Consider the following 22,961-nt stretch of genomic DNA (forward strand, 5'->3'; position numbering starts at 1 on the left):
TATTTGCCAATCACATATCTAACAAAGGGCTGTTATCTACAATACATAAAGAACTTTCAAAACTCAACAGTAAAAAAGCAAACAATTGAGTTAATAAATGAATAAGACAAAGAGACATTCCACCCAAGAGGAGACACAGATGGCAAGTAAGCACATAAAAAGGTGTTCAACATCATTAGCAAATTAAAACTATAATGATACACTACACGCCTATCAGAATGGCTAAAATAAAACATTGTGACAACACCAAATGCTGACGAAGGTGTTGCGAAACTGGATCACTTAGACATTGCTGTTGGGAATGTAAATGGTCCAGCCACTGTGGAAAAGAGTTTGGCTGTTTCTTAAACTAAACATGCAACTACTATATGACCTATCAGTTGCACTCCTGGACATTTATCCCAGGGAAATGAAAACTTATGTTTGCATATAAACCTGTAGTTTAATGTCTATAGCAGCTTTAGTCATAATAGCCAAAAACAGGAAATAATCCAAATGTTGTTTAACATGTGAATGGTTAAACTGTGGTATCCCTGTGGTAATACCATGAAATACTACTCAGTAATAAAAAAGAAAGAACTATTGATATATGCAATGCCCTAGATGAATCTCCAGAGAATTATGCCGAGTGAACAAAACAATCCCAAAACAAGATCACAAAATCCTGGTACATACCGTGTGCTTCCATTTATATAATGTTCTTGAAATGACATATTATAGAAATGGGGAACAGATTAGTGATTGTCAGGGGTTAATGAGGGAGTGGTATGATAAAACAGGGCAATATGAAGGATCGTTGTAGTGGTGGAAGTGTTCTGTATTTTGACTCTACCAATGCCTACAGCCTGGTTCTGCAAGATGTTACCATGAAGGGAAATTGGGTTAAGGGTATAAGGGTCTCTCTGCATTATTTCTTACAGCTGCATGTGAATTTACAATTAGCCCAAATAAAAAGTTTAATTAAAAACAAAAATAACTATGAATTTTTTAAGTGATGGAATCAGTAGAGAACAGGAGACTATTAAAAATGACCAAGAAAATTAGAAATAGAACCAAAACACTCTTAGAAAATATATTATTGTTGAAATTAAGAACTTAAATGGATGGTGTATTGGTTTCCTATTGCTGCTGTAACGAGTTACCACAAAGTTAGTGGCTTAAAACAACACAAATTTATTATCTTACGGTTCTGGAGGTCAGTAGTCTAAAGTGAGTCTCAATGGGCTAAAATCAAAATGTTAGCAGGACTGTATTACTTCTGGAAGCTCTACTGGAGAACCCACTTCCTTGCCTTTTCCAGCTTCTAGAAGCCACCCTCATTTCTTGGCTCATAGACCCATTCCTCCATCTTCAAAACCAGCAACATCAGGCCAAATCCTTCTCAGGCTGCTATCTCTTTAGTTCTCCTTCTTCTTCCTCCCTCTTCCATTTATAAGGACCCTTGTGATTACATCGGGCCCATACCAATAGTCCATGATTATCTTCCCATCTCAAGGTCAGCTGATTTGCACCCTTAATTCCACCTGCTACTTTAATTCTCCTTTGCCATATTCACAGGTTCCAGGTGTAGGGAGTATTCCGCCTAACACAGATGAGTAACAGCGGGGTTGGAATAGCCACAAAAGAATTGATTGATGGAAAGACAACTGAGAAGTTATTCAGAATGCAGCCAGAGAAACAGGATATGGAAAATATGAGTTTAAAAGATATGGAAGATAAAATCCAGAATCCCAGAGAAAAGAAAAATTTTGTAATTTTTCTACCAGAGGTTCCTGTAAGGGTATAAACTGGAGGAATTGGTATCTTTAGCATCTCTATATTGGAGCTTACAAGTTTGCACAAGGTAGCCCATCAAGTTTACGTTTGCAAAGTTTCGCTTTTGAGTTACGAACAAACTTTTATCAGAAGGCAGCCTTTGATGGTAATCTAAATATTCATGAGCATATGTGGTCATGTGATTGAATGTACTCTAGTGTGAATGTGACAACTTATTTATAGCATCGTTATGCCTTATGTAGATTCTCCATTTAAAACGTTTAAAAAACATTTTATTGCGAAAGGTATTAGCATGTTAAAAAGTCCCTTACAGGTCTTCACAGCATAATGTATAGACTATAAAACGTACACTGACAAGAAGAGATTTAAGGACATGAAGAAAAGCTTACATTTTAAAAAGTGTAAATCGAAGTATATGCTCTGTCGTAAAAGGCTTGATGATTTTGAGCTACTTTTCACCGGGGAGCAGGTGTCACGTTTTAACGCGAGTTTCACCCGGGAGCACTTGTTAACGTTTTAACAGGCGTTTCACCATCTTGCTCAGGTGCTGCTGCCTCCGGTTGGCTCATTTAAGGGGACGGGCCTAGGCTCGCGGAGGCGAAGACCGAGCTGGCGTCTAGTTCGCGATGTGTCACCCCTGGGCGAGCTCTCAGGCTTGCCCGCTCGGCCTGAGCGGTGGCGTGGCTGCTCTGCTGGGGCAGGGACCGCCCCTCTCGGCTGCCCCGGGCTACTTTCTGCGCGCCGCCTCTCCCGGCTTCCCCCGCCCGGTCCGGGCGAGCGGCCGCCCCGCCGACCCCGACTCGCTTGCCCGGGCCCGGCCTCGCCTTCCCCGCGCAGGCCGCAGAGGCTCGGGGCGCGGCCACAGGGGCGCGGCCTTCGCTGCGGTCGGGCCAGTTCCCGTTCCCAGCCGGTGCCGCGGCTGCTCCCTCCCCGGTCCTGGTGAAGCTGCGGGCGCCGCGCGCTCCCGGCCCGGCGTTCCCCAGTCTCGGCGTTCCCCAGTCTCGGCGTTCCCCAGTCTCGGCGTTCCCCAGTCTCGGCGTTCCCCAGTCTCAGCGTTCCCGCTCGCGCCCTCCCGGCGCATCAGGCTCTCGCTCCCTGCGAGGTCTGCTGCTCCCTGCTGCTGCGAGGTCTGCACACCTAGCGACCAAGTAAGTCCCAGCGACGGGGGTGGGTCGCGCGGGGCACAAGTTTTCTGGGGTCCTGGGCGCTGCGAGGGAGGAGGAGCAGGGAGGCGTCATCCTGCGAGCGGACGGGATTCAAAGCTGCTCTAGAAGAGCCCCGGGTGGAGCAAGGCGGAGAAACCCGGGAGTTTGTGGCATGCCACGAAAGTTCGGGGGGATGAACTTCAGTGTTAGGGGAATCGTTTATCCCACGGTGGTCCGGGCAGAGTTTCTCAATCCTGTCTGTATCTTAGAATCACCTGGGGCGTTTGTAAAATTCAGATGCCCAGGCTGGATCTATCAGAATCCCTGGGGGTGGGACCCAGGCCTCTGTATCCCCAGCTGATTCCACTGTGCGTTCAGCGTTGAGCAACAATGACCAAAGTGTGGCTGCCAAGAGAAGGTGGAAAGGCCGGCAGGGGCCTTGATGGAGTACAGCCTGCAGACGGATCCGGCTGCTCCCAGTGTCTTGCGTGACCCTGGGGAGGGGGCAGTGGACTTCCCTCCAGCTTCCTGAAATGCAAAGAAGGGAAATGAGACAAGGCTTGGCAGGGTGGCCTGAACAGTGTGTTCAGAACAGATATGCAGCCTCAGATATGCATAGAGTCTTTTGGCATATTGTGAAAAACAGAAGGATTGCCAGATCACGATGCCCCTTTAGTTCTGCTTTCTGGGAAATGCCTCCGTTGTTGGCCTTTAAAATTAAGTTGCGGGAAGCCAGTAAACCCATGGCCTTAACTACTGGGTTTTCTGCTTTAAGGATGAAGCCAGCTGTGCTTGCCACAGGGTCGGGTTTGTCTCTCCTAAAAGCCGCCTATCTGAGATTTCCCACATCCAGGGAATAGTAACTCTAGCTTGGATATTAGGAGTGCACAGGATTTATCCTGTTCTCACCCTGGGGACAGATAGCTCTAATCTCAGCAAGTGGGGCCACTGGACGAGACACAGACTTTTACTGCAGATAAGAAAGGTGGATTTAAAACAAATGACAGCCTAGGAGAAGAGAGGGCTTCCAAAGGGTCTAAGAAGAGTAGATTGTGTTTTTGTGTAATGAAGAAATTCAAGTTCAAGCTTTGGAGCCCATCAAACCTGTGCCCCGATTCAGATTCTGTCACTTCTGTGATGCATGACCATGGGCGTGTTATATGTGATCTCTCTGAACCCCTGTTTTCTTTCTCGTAAAATGGGGATCTAAAGAGCTCTGTCGTGAGGTTAAATGAGATAGGGTGTATCAAACGCCTGGCACGGCGGGTGGCACGTGGTGGCTGCTCCATCAGTGGCAGTTACTAGCCACTGCGGTGGTGATCTGTGTTCAACAGTTGTTTATTTAGTACAGCCACGGTGAGGGAGAGTGGCCAGTAGTTGCTCCATTCCCCTGTTCTTCTCCTGCCCTGCTCGGGGGAGGGCTCTGTAGCTCCTTCCCCCTTGGGCACCGTGTACTTTGCAGTCTGGAATTTCAGGCCACCACCCTTTCCCCCAACAGGACTTATTGATGGCTCTGGAATACAGTTTTACTCCATGCGATAGGAATGAATTTCTTGGCAAAAGAAAGTGGTCCTTAATCTTGAGACTTCCTCCACCCCACTGCCCCATATATCAAAAAATGGGCTCCCCCAAAGCTGGGCTGTTTACAGGGCCTCAGAATTGACATGGGCACACACAGATGACTTTCCTTTTGGCAGCATCCTCAGGCCGTGCCCCGGTTGTACCTGTTTTGCTACTGACCCTTGGCCTAGGGGCAGTGAATCCTTCCTAGATGATCAAGAAGTCAGGAATTTGGAGAAGGGAGGACCCACATCCTACAATTGTCAGGGGGTATCCCATATCCCAGCTTGGTCCCACTCTGTGTGTCACTGATTATCACTTTGATAGTAACAGCAGCACTGTTTATTTTAGATTAGACATTAGAAATACTATAAACAGTGATGCAATGTAGGTATAAAGATCAAGTGGTTTTTCTTTTTGCGGTACGCGGGCCTCTCATTGTTGTGGCCTCTCCTGTTGCGGAGCACAGGCTCTGGACGCGGAGGCTCAGCGGCCATGGCTTACGGGCCCAGCCGCTCCGAGGCATGTGGGATCTTCCCGGACCGGGGAACGAACCCGTGTACCCTGCATCGGCAGGCGGACTCTCAACCACTGTGCCACCAGGGAAGCCCTCAAGTGTTTTTTTACAGTGCTATCGCTAACTTGCCTAATGAGAATATCAAATTCTTGTCTCTTTTTATCCAAAGAAAAGAGTTCAATGTTTACTCGATATTTAAGACATAAACCTAGGATTTGAGGTTTATATTACCAGTTCCTTCTACGATTCTTCTTTTTTGGGGGTTTGAGGCAAGGTGAAATTTAAAAAGGTAAAGTTTATACTTGTGCTGAATTTTTGTCAGGCAGAAGCTGTAGGTATTTTGCAGGTTTCTGGAAGTCCTGTTTCCTTTTATCTTCCGGGCAAAGTCAGTTGAGTTTTACACAAAGGGCTTCCTTTCATCCATCTATAGGGTCCAAAGTTGTTTTGAGGGAAACTCTTTGGTGCATCAGACACTCAGTGACAGCAAGTGTTTTTTTCCAAACTTGACTCTTGTAGTAAGAGGAGACTAATCATTGCCATTTCAATTCATTGATGGTTTTTACTCAGTGCTAGAAAGTTTGTCAAAGCAAGACATTCTGGCTTGCATTCTTATTTATGTATTTTATCTAGAAACTGCCACAGACCAAACTGTGGGCAGAGATTTTGGTGCAGAGTTGACCAAGACAAGCTCATCACCATCCCTCCTCCCCTTCACCATCCTTCCACCCTCTGGAGCTGAGCCAGTGAGGCCTGGGATGCTTTTAGTCTAAGGGGATCTTACCTTGACCCTCAGAAGGGGCACAGTGCCTCTATAGAACTGTAACCAAGAGTGGGGTCCGACTGCTTGCCATTCAAAAGCCATTGAAGAGGCCAGGTTGGTGGAAAGGAAAGTTTGCTTCGTTTTGGATGCCGGCAACCGGGGGAGAGGGCGGACGCCTGTCCAAAGGCCAACTCCCCCCGTGACAATCAGGGGGCAAGAGCTTTTATAGACGGGGGTAGGGGGCTACATGCAGAAACTGTGCAATCAGCTCTGACAGTCATCTTGAAATTGGTCACGTGGTGGTCTGACCAGTGTCATTTTGGTTGTTTTAGGTACAGTTAGTCTTCAGTTGCAGGGTCGGTTTGTTTCATTTCTTTGAGGCCAGTTCACAGACTTGTGGCAGCTTATGTCATGGCTACAGTAAGATCACCATGTAGTTAACTTCTTTCACCAGGTGGGCGTTTCAGTATCTACAAGACAGCTCATAGGAGATGGCTCAGAATATTATCTACAGCCCTTGAGGAGGAACTAAAGGTCCTTAACCATGCTTAATGACTAAACTACTATTATTTAGTCTTATTGGACTGTTTTCCTTTGTTTCTGCATTTTCTCGCTTCTCTGATCAAACTAATTCTTTAGATGAAGTTTTTCCACAGGCAAAAGGCCGGCAGAGGACGTGGTAGGGAAGGACCATAGGGTCCTGCTCTGTTTCGGAACCAGCAAGGCAATTTTGTGTTCTATTATACTTCATTAAAATCATTTAGAGTACTCTAGTAAGCTGTCACTTTGGTATTTTTTTGCTGAGTAGTCATTTTTCTTTAAAGAAAACTATAGTTTTCTATGGAACTGATGAATAGGTCAACATGAGGGTCCAGGTAATTTGCAAAGCACCAGATCAGCACCAGGTTTTGGTAGGTTAATTTTTTAATTAATTTTTATTTTTGGCTGTGTTGGGTCTTCGTTGCTGCGCACGGGCTTTCTCTACTTGCGGCGAGCAGGGGCTACTCTTTGTTGCGGTGCGCAGGCTTCTCATTGCAGTGGCTTCTCTTGTTGCAGAGCACGGGCTCTAGGCACGCGGGCTTCAGTAGTTGTGGCCCTCGGGTTCAGTAGTTGTGTCTCACGGGCTCTAGAGCGCAGGCTCAGTAGTTGTGGCGCACGGGCTTAGTTGCTCCACGGCATGTGGGATCTTCCTGGGCCAGGGCTCGAACCCTTGTCCCCTGCATTGGCAGGCGGATTCTTAACCACTGCGCCACCAGGGAAGCCCCTCATGTTTTATTAAAATATTAACCTGGGCCTACCAGGTGGTACAGTGGTTAAGAATCCACCTGCCAATGCAGGGGACAAGGGTTCGAGCCCTGGCCCAGGAAGATCCCACATGCCGTGGAGCAACTAAGCCCGTGCGCCACAACTACTGAGCCTGCGCTATAGAGCCTGCACGCCACAACTACTGAGCCTGCGCTGTAGAGCCTGCACGCCACAACTACTGAAGCCTGCGCACGTAGAGCCCATGCTCCGCAACAAGGAGTAGCCCCTGCTCCTCGCAGCTAGAGAAAGCCCGTGCGCAGCAACGAAGAGCCAACGCATCCAAAAAAAAAAAAAAAAAAAGCCAAAAACCATGAGAAGTCACCACTACTATATCTTTGTATCAGGGTGTTGATACTGACTCTTCTCTGTGTCATTCCCACAATACAGGTTAGGGACAGAAAAGAGTTGGGAGGATGGAACGACTGGGTAGATATTTTCAGAGTCGCACTTAGCTGGGTAGGGCAGTCACATATTGCTAAGGAAAACCCCTCCATGGTAGCAGAGCTGGGACCGATGATGATTTACGTGGGAAAATATTTGTGTTGTTCTAATTCCCAAAAGATGAAAGTCTAGTGACTAAGAACTTCCCGTGCTTCATTTTAACACATTCCCCAGTTGCTATCTATGACCCCAAACCAAACCTTCTAGAAGGAAAGGAACTGGGTGGAAAGCTAGGCTTTTCTTTGGGGATATCCTAACTCCTTGTGATTCAGGACAGCAGGCCCCTTCATGGAGAGGGCCATTCCTGGACTCCACTTAACAAGGCCAGTGTTTTCCATTTAATATGAATTCAGGCATGTTGATGATTTCAAGTGGAGTTACTAGATCTATAACAAATATTAGGCAGGACTTAAATGGAGGAGACCATGGACTTTGGTGTCAGAGCTGGGATCAAGCCCCTGCTTTGTTCCTTAACTAACTGTGTGACTTCAGCCAAGATAGTTAACCTCTCCAACCCTGTGTCCTCGTCTGTATGAAATAGTTTTAGTCATTCTTGCCTTACAGAGTGGTTTTGAGTATTTGATGAGATTGTTGCTGTGAAGTGCTCGGCATACCACCTGGCTTTCAGGAAATGGTAATTATGATGATTGGGTTCAAGTGCTGGTCTTGCCATCTCCTAGTTGTGTGGCTTTGAATAAGCTACTTAACCCTCATGAGCCTCAGTTTTTCTATCTGCAAAAAGGGAATAACTATCAATGCGGAAGGTTTGGCTTGAGGCTTTGATGAAATGAAATAAAGATGCGTCTGACAGCAAACACTTACATAGATTTACACTGTACAACACTGGTCAAAGGGCTTTAGTTTTTTTTTGTTGTTTTGGCTTTTTAGCTCACTTCATCTTCCCAACAACCCTATACTGTAGTTATCGTTTCTCCTGTTTTACAGATAAGACAGTTGAGGCTCAATGAGATTAAATAACCAGCCCAAAGTCAACAGATTGTTAGTGCGGCACCCAGGATTTGAAGGAGAAATCCAGGTTCTAACCACTGAACGGGACTCAGTGAGTGTCCCTCCCTCTCTGCCCACCTCCCCACCCCTATGCTTGCCTCCTGGAATTGACCCACAGATGTGCTTGTGCTCTTCGTAGAGCTGTCCTTCTGGATACAAGGCCCTTCCAAAGAACCGCCTGCCTCTGCCTGTTTATGGAATGAACACGGGAACACCCGCACACCGATTTATAACATTTAAACCTCAACCATTGCTTACACTGGGTGACCTAATATCCACTCGGGGTGGTGGTGGTGATACTGGTGTTGACCGACTTTATTAGAGTGGATTATGATGTTTATTTTTGGATAAATGTCATCTCAGTGCACTGAGATTGTTAGCTTGGGTGTGATAAAACACAGGCAGACATTCTGTGTTTCTAAACATATTCTAAAGCATTCACCCAGACAGGTGTGCTGGGTATTTGAGAAAACAGAAACCAGGCCTGGAATTTCCCAGGATGGGACTCGGGTAGACATGACAGTATTTAAATACACCGCATTGAAAATGCAATGACCTGTTCCAAGTACACTACCTTTTTAAGAAAATCCATACTCATCTCCCTTCTTCTTTACACCCCAGTAGGTTTTATGTCTTTTGGAGCTCTGGCAATCTTCCAAGAGGCCTGTGGAACTCAGAGCCCAGAAGAGGGAATTCTCCATTGAGTGAATTGTGGGTGCTTTAGCATTTCTGATAATGAGCTGGTAATTGTTTTCCTGGCTTTCCCATGGGTATGAAGTGCTCTGCTTGCTCCCCAGCCTGGTGCTGCAAGCTGTCAGAGAGCTATTTGTAGCTCCTGGTTCCTCCTGGCTCTTTGGAGCTTTAGTTCTTCAACACACTGATCGAACAAATATTATCAGAGACCTCGCTGGTGCCAGGAATCTCCCAAGTTTTGGGGATACAGCAACGAATGAATCCAGGGGCTCAGTGCCTGGCCAAATGGAATTTGCTGGCTACTGGAAGAGGAAGGGGCAGTACACACAAATACATAGTTATAAATGGGTTAAGTGCTGTGAGTGAAAATAACAGTATGTATGTCATGAGACAGATTATCAGAGCTGTGCTAGGATTAGGGGAGTCTGGGATCTGCTCCTCCAAGAATGAGCCTTTTCAACTAGTTGCTGGGGATGAGGAGGGGTTAGAGCATGCCAGATTCGGGGAACAGCAGGGTTGAAGGCTCAGAGGTGGAAAGAACAGGGTGTATTGAGGAAGTTACAGTGAGGAAGGCCAAGCAGAGCCTCCTGGGCTGGGAAGGATTTGGACATTTATTGTAAAGGACAGTGGGAGGCCTTGAGGAGTTCCCACCGCTGCCTTTTCTCGATGTTAGTGATCTACAAGAAAAAGATAATTAACAACCCCTACTTGTTAAGCTTTATAAACCTTGACTTAATGTGAGACAATTATGGAGGCAGAAATTATGTTTTTCAATTTCTAATGAAGGAACCGAAGCTCAGCAGAGAAAAGATGGCAGAACCGGGACGCAGAGCCTGGTCTGCTTTGCCCACCGCACCAGCTCCGCGGTTTTTGGGAGTGGATGTGTGTAAGTGCGTGCGGGCCGGCCAGGCGCCAGCATCCTTCAGCAGGAGCCTCGGTGGATGCACGTGGGTGGAGGCCGGTCCTTCCTGGCTCCTTGGAAGCAGGAACACAAGGGCCCAAAGAGCAGAGGCAGGCTGGCTGCGTGGGTGTCAGAGTCTGCGGATAAAAATTCTGGGAATCCCCTGGCCAAGGGAAAGGGCTTTGGACAGTTTTTCATGCTTGTCTGTTTTTCTCTGGCTTTAGCCCCAAAGCCCTGAAAGAGGTGCTTTCCCCACTTTGTTCATCTACTAGGGAATTTGCATCCACTTAAAATACCAGGGTGTTTAGAAAAAAAAATTCTTTGTTTGGAGCTTTCGGATCACAGAAAAAGCCTCTTGCTGTGGGACGCCTGCATTACCCCCTTTCTGCTCACTCCTGTGAAGCTGTCGTGAGGTCACAGAGTGAGAGGCCTGGCAGGTCACGTGTATCTTGGCCGTCGGGGAGGGCCTGCTCCCCAGGGTGTGCCGCCTCTGGGAAGAACTTGGCATCTTCTCAGTCTCCCGGTGGCCCTCGGGAGTCCCCTCCTACACATCCCAGGTACCACCTGGCCGAGCTCCAGGTAGATTTGTGTCCCAGACAATAAACGTCTCCTGTTAAGCATTTGGCCAGCGATCAGCTGAGTGTTTATTCGTTTGAGGCCAGGTTTCAACTCAAGCCTCTGAGGTGACTGAAGTATTTTGTTCTTGTAAATTGCCTTTCATTTGAGAAGCTCCAGACACTTTCTGTGTCCGTCCTCAATGCCATCTCCAGACATCCTCTGGCTTCCGAACCTGCCCCTTCCGTAGAACTTTCTTCTGCGGAAGCACTTAAACTCTTAAATAGAGTTCCAGGTCAGGGTTTCTGATTCAAGGCTCTGTTGTCTTCTGTTGGCTTTTTTTATTAAGGTATTTTTATTCACTGGGCCCTCAGAGATGAATACCGAGCAGGGTGTCTTTGGAACTTTGTTTTTCAAAGCCTGGGTAACACCAGGAAAATGTCAAACAGCAATTGTATATCAGCCCCATAAGGCACAATGGAGGACATTGTCACAAAACAATAGGTGATTATGTACCAAGAGAATGTATAGACTATGCTCTGGAAATTGAGAGCTGGGCTTTGGTTAAACTTTTCAAGGCAGCTGCTAACAGAAAAGTCTTAGAACAATAGAAAATATTGGTGCCTGCAAATTCGAATTTATCTACGAATGAACTCGGCCAGTGACGCTCCCTGTGTGAGCCCGTGAATTCTGGAAATCCACATATTCGTTCAATGAGCATTAATGAAGCTCCCGTTATAAGCAGTGTGCTGTGCTAGATTCATTCATGCAACATTTTTTAATCTAGCATCCTCTGTGCTGGGGATATGGGGACTAACCAGATGGACGCCATCCCTCACAGGCAAATGCCGGGCCTCAAAGATGAACCAGACAGAAGCTCCAGCTTGCACCACCCTCTCCTTCGTCATGATAAATACTTGCAGTGTGACCAGTGTTGGGCTAAGTGTCATCTAAGTATTAAAGTTAACTACCACATCCCGTGAGAGTGGTGGGGATAAAGTACCATGGGAATTCCCAGTGGGGAGAGAGGGACTGAGGGGAGGAACATGGTGAGGTGGGGCCCCTGCCCATCTGACAGGCGCCAGGCCCTGCTGCGGGGATGGGGTGAGACTCTCGGCTGCTGAGGGGGCTACCCTAACCAGAAGGAAATAAAAGCATTTGCCTCAGTGCCAAGAGACCTGGGACCTAGCTCTGGTTGATCCAGACAAGTCTTGGCCTTGCCTAGGGCCTCAGTTTCCTCATCTCTAAAATGGGGGTGTTGGGCCGTACTCTTTTCCACTCCAGAAGTCTGTGGTTCCAGCAGAGAAGGGAGGGGCTGGCTCTGCGCACACTCTGAACGGGGTTTCTTGACCAGAGGAGATACTGGGCTCTGAGGATGTGGAGTCAAACATTTGAGTTCCCAGAAGGCCTGAAAGGTTATCTGCATTCCATCAGCCTCCACCCCACCCCCACCCCCAAGTGCTCACATCGTCTGTCTGCATTCCTGCGCTTGTAGTAGGCAAGGTGGCAGAGTCTGTATCTGGAGTTCAAACTGTGGTGCTTTCACAAGAGAAAAAAAGGAGATTGAGAGATGGGAGAGAGGGAGAGAGAGGAGATATTGAGAGGACAGACTGCCTTTTCGATCTGCTTTGAAATTCTGAGGGATTATGTGCTTTCAGATACTTGAAGTAAATGAATATTAATGGAACTTAAAAGCTTCAAATGACTGTAGCCTCATCCGTCTGCTAAATTTTTTCCAGAGGGGGCTGTTAGTAGTTTTCTGGAATGGCAGCGGCATACAGGACTGGGCTTGTTTTCCAGGTTAAGAAATTGAAACCAAAACATGAAAAATGAATAACCACCCCCCTCCCAAAACCCCAAACCTGAGAGAAACAGGGCTCCATGAAGACCCCTTAAAGAATGGCAACTTGAGTTTGTCTAGTTTCTGAAGCCTGGAAGCAGAACTGAGCTCGTGTTCTGTGGCTTACGCAGCAGGGAAAGTAGGACCCTGTTTGAGTTGACCCATTGTGTGTGATCTCTGTGCGGTTCTATCAGTATTGTATAAAAACGTGCTTGGTCTTAGCTTCCTGTTCAATTGCTGATGGGAGGTGTTGGCCCACCCACCTCATTGTTGGGCAACTTGAAGCAGGGTGGAGGCTTCCTGTCCACATGATCGATGTCAGCAAACACGGTATAATTGTCTTCCTCACTGTAAGACTGGGCTGACACTGTAAGACTTCGCCAAAATTAACCTTATTCCAGAGAGAAGTCACTTCCTCGAGGAGCGTCCAGATGTGTTCGACGCTGTATGTGTTCAGGTTACGCAGGGGTTTATGATCAGGTTGGCAGAGCCTATTTTTTTTTAATTTTTAATTTTTTTTGTGGTACGCGGGCCTCTCACTGTTGTGGCCTCTCCCGTTGCGGAGCACAGGCTCCGGACGCGCAGGCTCAGCGGCCATGCCTCACGGGCCCAGCCGCTCCGCGACATGTGGGATCTTCCCGGACCGGGGCACGAACCCGTGTCCCCTGCATCGGCAGGCGGACTCTCAACCACTGCGCCGCCAGGGAAGCCCCTGGCAGAGCTTATTATGGCTCACGGGCCCAGCCGCTCCGCGGCATGTGGGATCTTCCCGGACCGGGGCACGAACCCGTGTCCCCTGCATCGGCAGGCGGACTCTCAACCACTGCGCCACCAGGGAAGCCCCTGGCAGAGCTTATTTTTGTTGGCATTTTGCAATCTGAGGAATGTCATCCCTGAGGTAGGCAGGTACCTATTTGAGGTAGGCAGGGAGGGATGGCTTTATTTTACATTATCTTAAATCTGGATTCAGTAAGTAAATAGCAATGATCAATTCCTGTTGTCCAGGACTGCGGTAGACAGAATGTTTTTAGAAGTCCATATCGTGCGTGGCAGATGTGGCTCTGCCAGAGATGGTATTTGCTGGATAGACTTTAGCCATAGGATGTGGTTTTAGCAGAAGAGAAGGGAGAATCTAAAGTGGTTTCCTTGGTAACAGTAGCCACTTAGGTGGGGAGGAGATATTGGGTGGAAAGTGTGAGGTACCTTTGGCATCATCCATCACTCGGGGTCAGAATGTTACACAGAAGGCAGTTGAGCCCATGTTATTTTAAAGTGTTCAGAAGCTTGCGTTACATGAAAGGAAATACAAGACAAAGGAAATGAAGAGACCTTTGGTAATTATGGAGCATTTTTTTAATGTGGTATTGCCTAAGCTCCTAAAGTTTAAAAAAAAATCTACTTGAAAGTCAGTTCTGTTGACTCTTTTGCTCCATTCTGTTTTTGTAGGGCTTGATTTTTCACCTTATTTCGAACCAGGTTTAGTGGCAATACCATGAGTTGACAGACTCCTACTAAACCGAAGACATCCATCAGCTTGATTATGATATTTCACCAAATCAGGAGGAGTGTTCCGTTTATTGACAGGCGCACAGAAGGAGTCATACCATGCCATCAGAGTTTGTTTGATTTTAATGGATTGTCGTTTAGTTTAATGGGGACTGAGCGTTTTTTCCTAGGAGGGTGAGCTGAAACTCAAAGTTCCCTAACAGATGGTGATTGCGGAGAAGGTTGCATTGAGCTGCCTCAAGGTTTCCTAAGATGCCCTGATGAATAAAAAGGCTTATTTAAAGTTTAAGTAACTTTGAGTATATATTCTTCTTATAAAAAATTAAAATATTATGAATAAAAGTACTATACCAATCCTGGTGCCCTTCCTTCCCTGTCTGGAAGTAATCTCTCTTCTCATAAAGTATGTCTTCTTCCAGATATTTTTCTTTGCATCTATGTTCATAGATGTATACTTGTAGAAAATGTATACAGTTTCGCGTGTCTGTAGGGAGACAATATGGGCAAATTATATGTGTTGTTATGCTCTTTCCAAAACTTGTATTTTTCAAATGACAATATGTCTTGAAGATCTTTCTGTCGGTACGTGGAGCTCCACCACATTCTTTTTCATCGCTGATCCTGTCTCTTTAGCTTCTATGGTTCCTACTGGATGATTCTGACAGAAGTGGTGGTGGTGGACTGGGCTGAGGTTCTGATGTGGGACAAGAAGCTGGGTGGAGTGAGGTGACGGGGACCTGGGGCCACAACAAGCAGACTTGGCCACCTCAGTACAAATGGTGAGAATGTGTGGCTTACCCTTGTGCCTTTTTTCCCCCCTTTAAATAAATTAGCATTTTCTTGTATAGATTACTTCTAAGTCTGAGGTAGGTAGGAAATGAGGCTTCATTTTAACTTAACTCTTAATTCTAAAGTCGGTTTTACAGTATCTGGAAAAAAAAAGATGGTAGTGACTTTATCTTTACAGCGAGTAGTCCTTTCATGTCGTGGGTCTCTGTCCTGTAGAAACTGCTGTCGTGTGAGGGCAGTGAGGGGCTGTGGCAAGCGTTCCAGCCCTCCTGCTCTGCCTTCCACCAGCCGCCTGGCGTTTGACAGCTCAGTTCACCCCTCTGGGTCTCAGTTTCTTAATGTGCTAAATACTTTTCTTGTCCACTGTTATAGTAGCCGTCGGGCTAGGCTAGGTTGTGCTGCAGTAACAGGTAATTCCAAAAATCTCAGCAGCTCAAACAGCAAAGGTTTGTTTCTTGTTCACACTCTATGCCCATCACAAGCTCGCAAGGGGCTCTCCTTACTGTCATTACCTGTGGGCCAGGTGGATGCAGCAGCTACCAGCTAGAATGTTGCTGGTTGGTCCTAGTGCCAGAGGAAAAGGAGAGTCGCACGCTGACAAGTGACGCACCAATGCTGAGTAACTCGTTCTGCTGCTGCTCACATGTCATGAGTCAAAGCAGATAACATCAGTAACATGTAATCCTACCTGGTACCTGGGAGGAGGATCCAAGCTATGTGATGAGCAGCATGCTTTTCTCACGGTGTTGTTTGTCAAGAAAGGGTTAGGAAAGTCTGTGCAAACTGTCCTGTGGTCAGGAAAGTCATATCCCAGAAGCTAATCCTTTCTGTATGTATAGGATCATCAACCTTTTCCTGTGACCTCCAAGGTTCCAGAGAACAGCATCATGTATGGGGATCACATTTTCAGAAATGACCAGAGCTGGGGTGGGGAACAGTCAGGAAGGGATCAGAGGCTGATGGCCCTGAGCCAGATTCCGTAGCACCTGGACACCAGCAAGGCCGGCCTTGATTCTGCTTATGTTTGTACTTGTTTCCAGCCTGTGTGAAGAAAAAGTCGGCGGCAGAAATACTTGTAGAATGGCCTGAGTACTTGGAGCTCATTGTTTAAAGAACTCTGGGTTGTCTGTCTCCGTTAGCATCTTCCACACTGTTAAAGAATGTTTTAAGGACCAAGGCTGAGATCTGTTAGGAATCTTATCTGCTGGTATTGCAATACCAATTTGCAGAAAGCTGTGTCGTTTATTCTGAAGCATATATATATGTGACTGATGACTCCCAGCAGTTGGGTGTATAAGAAAAGAATGAAATCACGAGGCCAGTGTGGATGTTGGGAAATGAGTTTCTTGAGGTTTCTGTTCTCCATCTAGCCTCCACACCCCCTTCAGTTGGGATGGAGGCCAAATCATCTGCTCGACCTGGGAGTCAGCATTCACATCCACACTGTGGGCAGGATAACCTCTGCACTTGGGCTCTGCTGGATGATTTTGCACAGAACAAAGCTGCTGCTGAATGGACATGTTTGCCAGTAACTTCAGGGAACATTGAGGTGATTTCTCTTTGGGGTTTATTCTTTTTTTTTTAAACATCTTTACTGGGGTATAATTGCTTTACAATGGTGTGTTAGTTTCTGCTTTATAACAAAGTGAATCAGTTATACATATACATATGTTCCCATATCTCTTCCCTCTTGCGTCTCCCTTCCTCCCACCCTCCCTATCCCTCCCCTCCAGGTGGTCACAAAGCACGGAGCCGATATCCCTGTGCCATGCGGCTGCTTCCCACTAGCTATCTACCTTATGTTTGGTAGTGTATATATATCCATGCCTCTCTCTAGCTTTGTCACAGCTCACCCTTCCCCCTCCCCATATCCTCAAGTCCGTTCTCCAGTAGGTCTGTGTCTTTATTCCTGTCTTACCCCTAGGTTCTTCATGACATTTTTTTTCTTAAATTCCATATATATGTGTTAGCATACGGTATTTGTCCTTCTCCTTCTGACTTACTTCACTATGTATGACAGACTCTAGGTCTATCCACCTCATTACAAATAGCTCAATTTCGTTTCTTTTTATGGCTGAGTAATATTCCATTGTATATAAGTGCCACATCTTCTTTATCCACTCATCTAATGATGGTCACTCAGGTTGTTTCCATCTCTGGGCTATTGTAAATAGAGCTGCAATGAACATTTTGGTACATGACTCTTTGAATTTTGGTTTTCTCAGGGTATATGCCCAGTAGTGGGATTGCTGGGTCATATGGTAGTTCTATTTGTAGTTTTTTAAGGAACCTCCATACTGTTCTAGTGGCTGAACCAATTCACATTCCCACCAGCAGTGCAAGAGTGTTCCCTTTTCTCCACACCCTCTCCAGCATTTATTGTTTCTAGATTTTTTGATGATGGCCATTCTGACTGGTGTGAGATGATATCTCATTGTAGTTTTGATTTGCATTTCTCTAATGATTAATGATGTTGAGCATTCTTTCATGTGTTTGTTGGCAGTCTGTATATCTTCTTTGGAGAAATGTCTATTAAGGCCTTCTGCCCATTTTTGGATTGGGTTGTTTGTTTTTTTGTTACTGAGCTGCATGAGCTGCTTGTAAATTTTGGAGATTAATCCTTTGTCAGTTGCTTCATTTGCAAATATTTTCTCCCATTCTGAGGGTTGTCTTTTGGTCTTGTTTATGGTTTCCTTTGCTGTGCAAAAGCTTTGAAGTTTCATTAGGTCCCATTTGTTTATTTTTGTTTTTATTTCCATTTCTCTAGGAGGTGGGTCAGAAAGGATCTTGCTGTGATTTATGTCATAGTGTTCTGCCTATGTTTTCCTCTAAGAGTTTGATAGTTTCTTGCCTTACATTTAGGTCTTTAATCCATTTTGAGCTTATTTTTGTGTATGGTGTTAGGGAGTGATCTAATCTCATACTTTTATATGTACCTGTCCAGTTTTCCCAGCACCACTTATTGAAGAGACTGTCCTTTCTCCACTGTACATTCCAGCCACCTTTATCAAAGATAAGGTGTCCATATGTGCGTGGGTTTATTTCCGGGCTTTCTATCCTGTTCCATTGATCTATATTCTGTTTCTGTGCCAGTACCATACTGTCTTGATTACTGTAGCTTTGAAGTATAGTCTGAAGTCAGGGAGCCTGATTCCTCCAGCTCCGTTTTTCGTTCTCAAGATTGCTTTGGCTATTCGGGGTCTTTTGTGTTTCCATACAAATTGTGAAATTTTTTGTTCTAGTTCTGTGAAAAATGCCAGTGGTAGTTTGATAGGGATTGCATTGAATCTGTAGATTGCTTTGGGTAGTAGAGTCATTTTCACAACGTTGATTCTTCCAATCCAAGAACATGGTATATCTCTCCATCTATTTGTATCATCTTTAATTTCTTTCATCAGTGTCTTATAATTTTCTGCATACAGGTCTCTTGTCTCCTTAGATAGGTTTATTCCTAGATATTTTATTCTTTTTGCTGCAATGGTAAATGGGAATGTTTTCTTGATTTCACTTTCAGATTTTTCATCATTAGTGTATAGGAACGCAAGAGATTTCTGTGCATTAATTTTGTATCCTGCTACTTTACCAAATTCATTGATTAGCTCTAGTAGTTTTCTGGTAGCATCTTTAGGATTCTCTATGTATAGTATCATGTCATCTTCAAACAGTGATAGCTTTACTTCTTTTCCGATTTGGATTCCTTTTATTTCCTTTTCTTCTCTGATTTCTGTGGCTATAACTTCCAAAACTATGTTGAATAAGAGTGGTGAGAGTGGGCAACCTTGTCTTGTTCCCGATCTTAGTGGAAATGCTTTCAGTTTTTCACCATTGAGGACGATGTTGGCTGTGGGCTTGTCATATATGGCCTATATTATGTTGAGGTAAGTTCCCTCTATGCCTACTTTCTGCAGGGTTTTTTATCATAAATGGGTGTTGAATTTTGTCAAAAGCTTTCTCTGCATCTATTGAGATGATCATATGGTTTTTCTCCTTCAATTTGTTAATATGGTTTATCACATTGATAGATTTGCGTATATTGAAGAATCCTTGCATTCCTGGAATAAACCCCACTTGATCATGGTGTATGATCCTTTTAATGTGCTGTTGGATTCTGTTTGCTAGTATTTTGTTGAGGATTTTTGCATCTATGTTCATCAGTGATATTGGCCTGTAGTTTTCTTTCTTTGTGACATCCTTGTCTGGTTTTGGTATCAAGGTGATGGTGGCCTTGTAGAAGGAGTTTGGGAGTGTTCCTCCCTCTGCTATATTTCGGAAGAGTTTGAGAAGGATAGGTGTTAGCTCTTCTCTAAATGTTTGATAGAATTCGCCTGTGAAGCCATCTGGTCCTGGGCTTTTGTTTGTTGGAAGATTTTTAATCACAGTTTCATTTTCAGTGCTTGTGATTGGTGTGTTCATCTTTTCTATTTCTTCCTGATTCAGTCTTGGCAAGTTGTGCATTTCTAAGAATTTGTCCATTTCTTCCATGTTGTCCATTTTATTGGCATAGAGTTGCTTGTAGTAATCTCTCATGATCTTTTTTATTTCTGCAGTGTCAGTTGTTACTTCTCCTTTTTCATTTCTAATTCTATTGATTTGAGTCTTCTCCCTTTTTTTCTTGATGAGTCTGGCTAGTGGTTTATCTATTTTGTTTATGTTCTCAAAGAACCAGCTTTTAGTTTTATTGATCTTTGCTATTGTTTCTTTCATCTCTTTTTCATTTCTGATCTGATTTTTATGATTTCTTTCCTTCTGCTAGCTTTGGGGTTTTTTTGTTCTTTCTCTAATTGCTTGAGGTGCAAGGTTAGGTTGTTTATTCGAGATGTTTCCTGCTTCTTAAGGTGGGCTTGTATTGCTATAAACTTCCCCCTTAGAACTGCTTTTGCTGCATCCCATAGGTTTTGGGTCGTTGTGTCTCCATTGTCATTTGTTTCTAGGTATTTTTTTATTTCCTCTTTGATTTCTTCAGAGATCACTTCGTTATTAAGTAGTGTATTGTTTAGCCTCCATATGTTTGTATTTTTTACAGATATTTTCCTGTAATTGATATCTAGTCTCATGGCGTTGTGGTCGGAAAAAATACTTGATACAATTTCAATTTTCTTAAATTTGCCAAAGTTATATCTGTGACCCAAGATATGATCTATCCTGGAGAATGTTCCATGAGCACTTGAGAAAAATGTGTATTCTGTTGTTTCTGGATGGAGTGTCCTATAAATATCAATTAAGTCCATCTTGTTTAATGTATCATTTAAAGCTTGTGTTTCCTTATTTATTTTCATTTTGGATGATCTGTCCATGGGTGAAAGTGGGGTGTTAATGTCCCCTACTATGAATGTGTTACTGTCGATTTCCCCTTTTATGGCTGTTAGTATTTGCCTTATGTATTGAGGTGCTCCTATGTTGGGTGCATAAATATTTACAATTGTTATATCTTCTTCTTGGATCAATCCCTTGATCATTATGTAGTGTCCTTCTTTGTCTCTTCTAATAGTCTTTATTTTAAAGTCTATTTTGTCTGATATGAGAATTGCTACTCCAGCTTTCTTTTGGTTTCCATTTGCATGGAATATCTTTTTCCATCCCCTTACTTTCAGTCTGTATGTGTCTCTAGGTCTGAAGTGGGTCTCTTATAGACAGCATATATAAGGGTCTTGTTTTTGTATCCATTCAGCCAATCTGTGTCTTTTGGTGGGAGCATTTAGTCCATTTACATTTAAGGTAATTATTGATATGTATGTTCCTATTCCCATTTTCTAAATTGTTTTGAGTTTATTATTATAGGTCTTTTCCTTCTCTTGTGTTTCTTGTCTAGAGAAGTTCCTTTAGGAGTTGTTGTAGAGCTGGTTTGGTGGTGCTGAACTCTCTCAGCTTTTGCTTGTCTGTAAAGGTTTTAATTTCTCCATCAAATCTGAATGAGATCCTTGCTGGGTAGAGTAATCTTGGTTGCAGGTTTTTCTCCTTCAACACTTTCAATATGTCCTGCCACTCCCTTCTGGCTTGCAGGGTTTCTGCTGAGAGATCAGCTGTTAACCTTATGGGGATTCCCTTGTGTGTTATTTGTTGTTTTTCCCTTGCTGCTTTTAATATGTTTTCTTTGTATTTAATGTTTGACAGTTTGATTAATATGTGTCTTGGCGTATTTCTCCTTGGATTTATCCTGTATGGGACTCTCTGTGCTTCCTGGACTTGATTAACTGTTTCCTTTCCCATATTAGGGAAGTTTTCAACTATAATCTCTTCAAATATTTTCTCAGACCCTTTCTTTTTCTCTTCTTCTTCTGGAACCCCTATAATTCGAATGTTGGTGCGTTTAATGTTGTCCCAGAGGTCTCTGAGACTGTCCTCAGTTCTTTTCATTCTTTTTTCTTTATTCTGCTCTGCAGTAGTTATTTCCACTATTTTATCTTCCAGGTCACTTATCCGTTCTTCTGCCTCAGTTATTCTGCTATTGATCCCATCTAGAGTACTTTTAATTTCATTTATTGTGTTGTTCATTGTTGCTTGTTTCATCTTTATTTCTTTTAGGTCCTTGTTAACTGTTTCTTGCATTTTGTCCATTCTATTTCCAAGATTTGGATCACCCTTACTATCATTATTCTGAATTCTTTTTTAGGTAGACTGCCTATTTCCTCTTCATTTGTTAGGTCTGGTGCATTTTTATCTTGCTCCTCATCTGCTGTGTGTTTTTCTGTCTTCTCATTTTGCTTATCTTACTGTGTTTGGGGTCTCCTTTTTGCAGGCTGCAGGTTCGTAGTTCCCGCTGTTTTTGATGTCTGTCTCCAGTGGCTAAGGTTGGTTCAGTGGGTTGTGTAGGCTTCCTGGTGGAGGGGACTAGTGCCTGTGTTGTGGTCGATAAGGCTGGATCTTGTCTCTCTAGTGGGCAGGTTCACATCTGGTGGTGTGTTTTGGGGTGTCTGTGGCCTTACTATGATTTTAGGCAGCCTCTCTGCTAATGGGTGGGGTTGTGTTCCTGTTTTGCTAGTTGTTTGGCATAGGTTGTCCAGCACTGTAGCTTGCTAGTCGTTGAGTGAAGTTGGGTGCTGGTGTTAAGATGGAGGTCTCTGGGAGATTTTCACCTTTTGATATTATGTGGAGCTGGGAGGTCTCTTGTTGACCAGTGTCCTGAAGTTGGCTTTCCCACCTCAGAGGCAGAGCCCTGACTCCTGGCTGGAGCACCAAGAGCCTTTCATCCACACGGCTCAGAATAAAAGGGAGAAAAAGTAGAGAGAATTTGTAGAAGTATGAAGAAAGAAAGAAAGAAAGAAAGGGAAGGAAGGAAGAAAGAAAGAAAGAAGCAAAGAAGGAAAGAAGGCAAGAAGGAAAGAAAGGGAAAGAGGGAGGGAGGAAGGAAGGAAGGAAGGAGGGAAGGAAGGAAAAAATACAGAAAGAAAGAAGATACAGTAAATAAAATAAAGTATAATAAAGTTATTGAATTAAAAAATATTTAGAAAAAAAGGGATAGAACCTTAGGACAAATGTTGGAAGCAAAGCTATACAGACAAAATCTTACACAGAAGCATACACATACACCCTCACAAAAAGAGGTAAAGGGGAAAAAATCATAAATCTTGCTCTCAGAGACCACCTCCTCAATTTGGGATGATTCGTTGTCTAAAGGCGGGAAGGAAGGAAAGAAAGAAAGAACGAAGGTAAAGTATAATAAAGTTATTAAAATTAAATATTAAGAAAAAAAATTTTTTAAAAAACCATGGACGGATAGAACCCTAGGACAAATGGTGGAAGCAAAGCTATACAGACAAGATCTCACACAGAAGCATACACATACACATTCACAAAAAGAGGAAAAGGGGAAAAAATCATAGATCTTGCTCTCGAAGCCCACCTCCTCAATTTGGGATGACTCGTTGTCTATTCATGTATTCCACAGATGCAGGGTACATCAAGTTGATTGTGGAGCTTTAATCCGCTGCACCCGAGGCTGCTGGAAGAGATTTCCCTTTCTCTTCTTTGTTCTCACAGCTTACAGGGGCTCAGCTTTGGATTTGGCCCTGCCTCTGCGTGTAGGTCGCTGGAGGGTGTCTGTTTTTTGCTCAGACAGGATGGGATTAAAGGAGCCGCTGATTCGGGGGCCCTGACGCACTCAGGCCGGGGGGGGGAGGGAGGGGCACTGCGTGCGGGGCGAGCGTGCGGCGGCAGAGGCCGGCGTG

The 22,961-nt window shown here is 44.6% G+C and overlaps 1 protein-coding gene across 2 annotated transcripts in view; it reads left to right on the forward strand.

Moving 5' to 3' along the window:
* The first annotated feature begins 2,786 nt into the window (after positions 1-2,786).
* NOD1 (nucleotide binding oligomerization domain containing 1) overlaps positions 2,787-22,961 on the forward strand; it is a 99,509-nt gene continuing 79,334 nt past the window's right edge. For both annotated transcript variants that reach the window (XM_060156915.1, XM_060156914.1), the window contains exon 1: positions 2,787-2,924. The gene's annotated coding sequence lies outside the window, so the exon portion shown is untranslated. The remainder of the gene's footprint in view (positions 2,925-22,961) is intronic.

The sequence above is a fragment of the Lagenorhynchus albirostris genome, chromosome 8 (genome assembly GCF_949774975.1).
Source record: "Lagenorhynchus albirostris chromosome 8, mLagAlb1.1, whole genome shotgun sequence".
Classification (NCBI taxonomy): Eukaryota; Metazoa; Chordata; class Mammalia; order Artiodactyla; family Delphinidae; genus Lagenorhynchus; species Lagenorhynchus albirostris.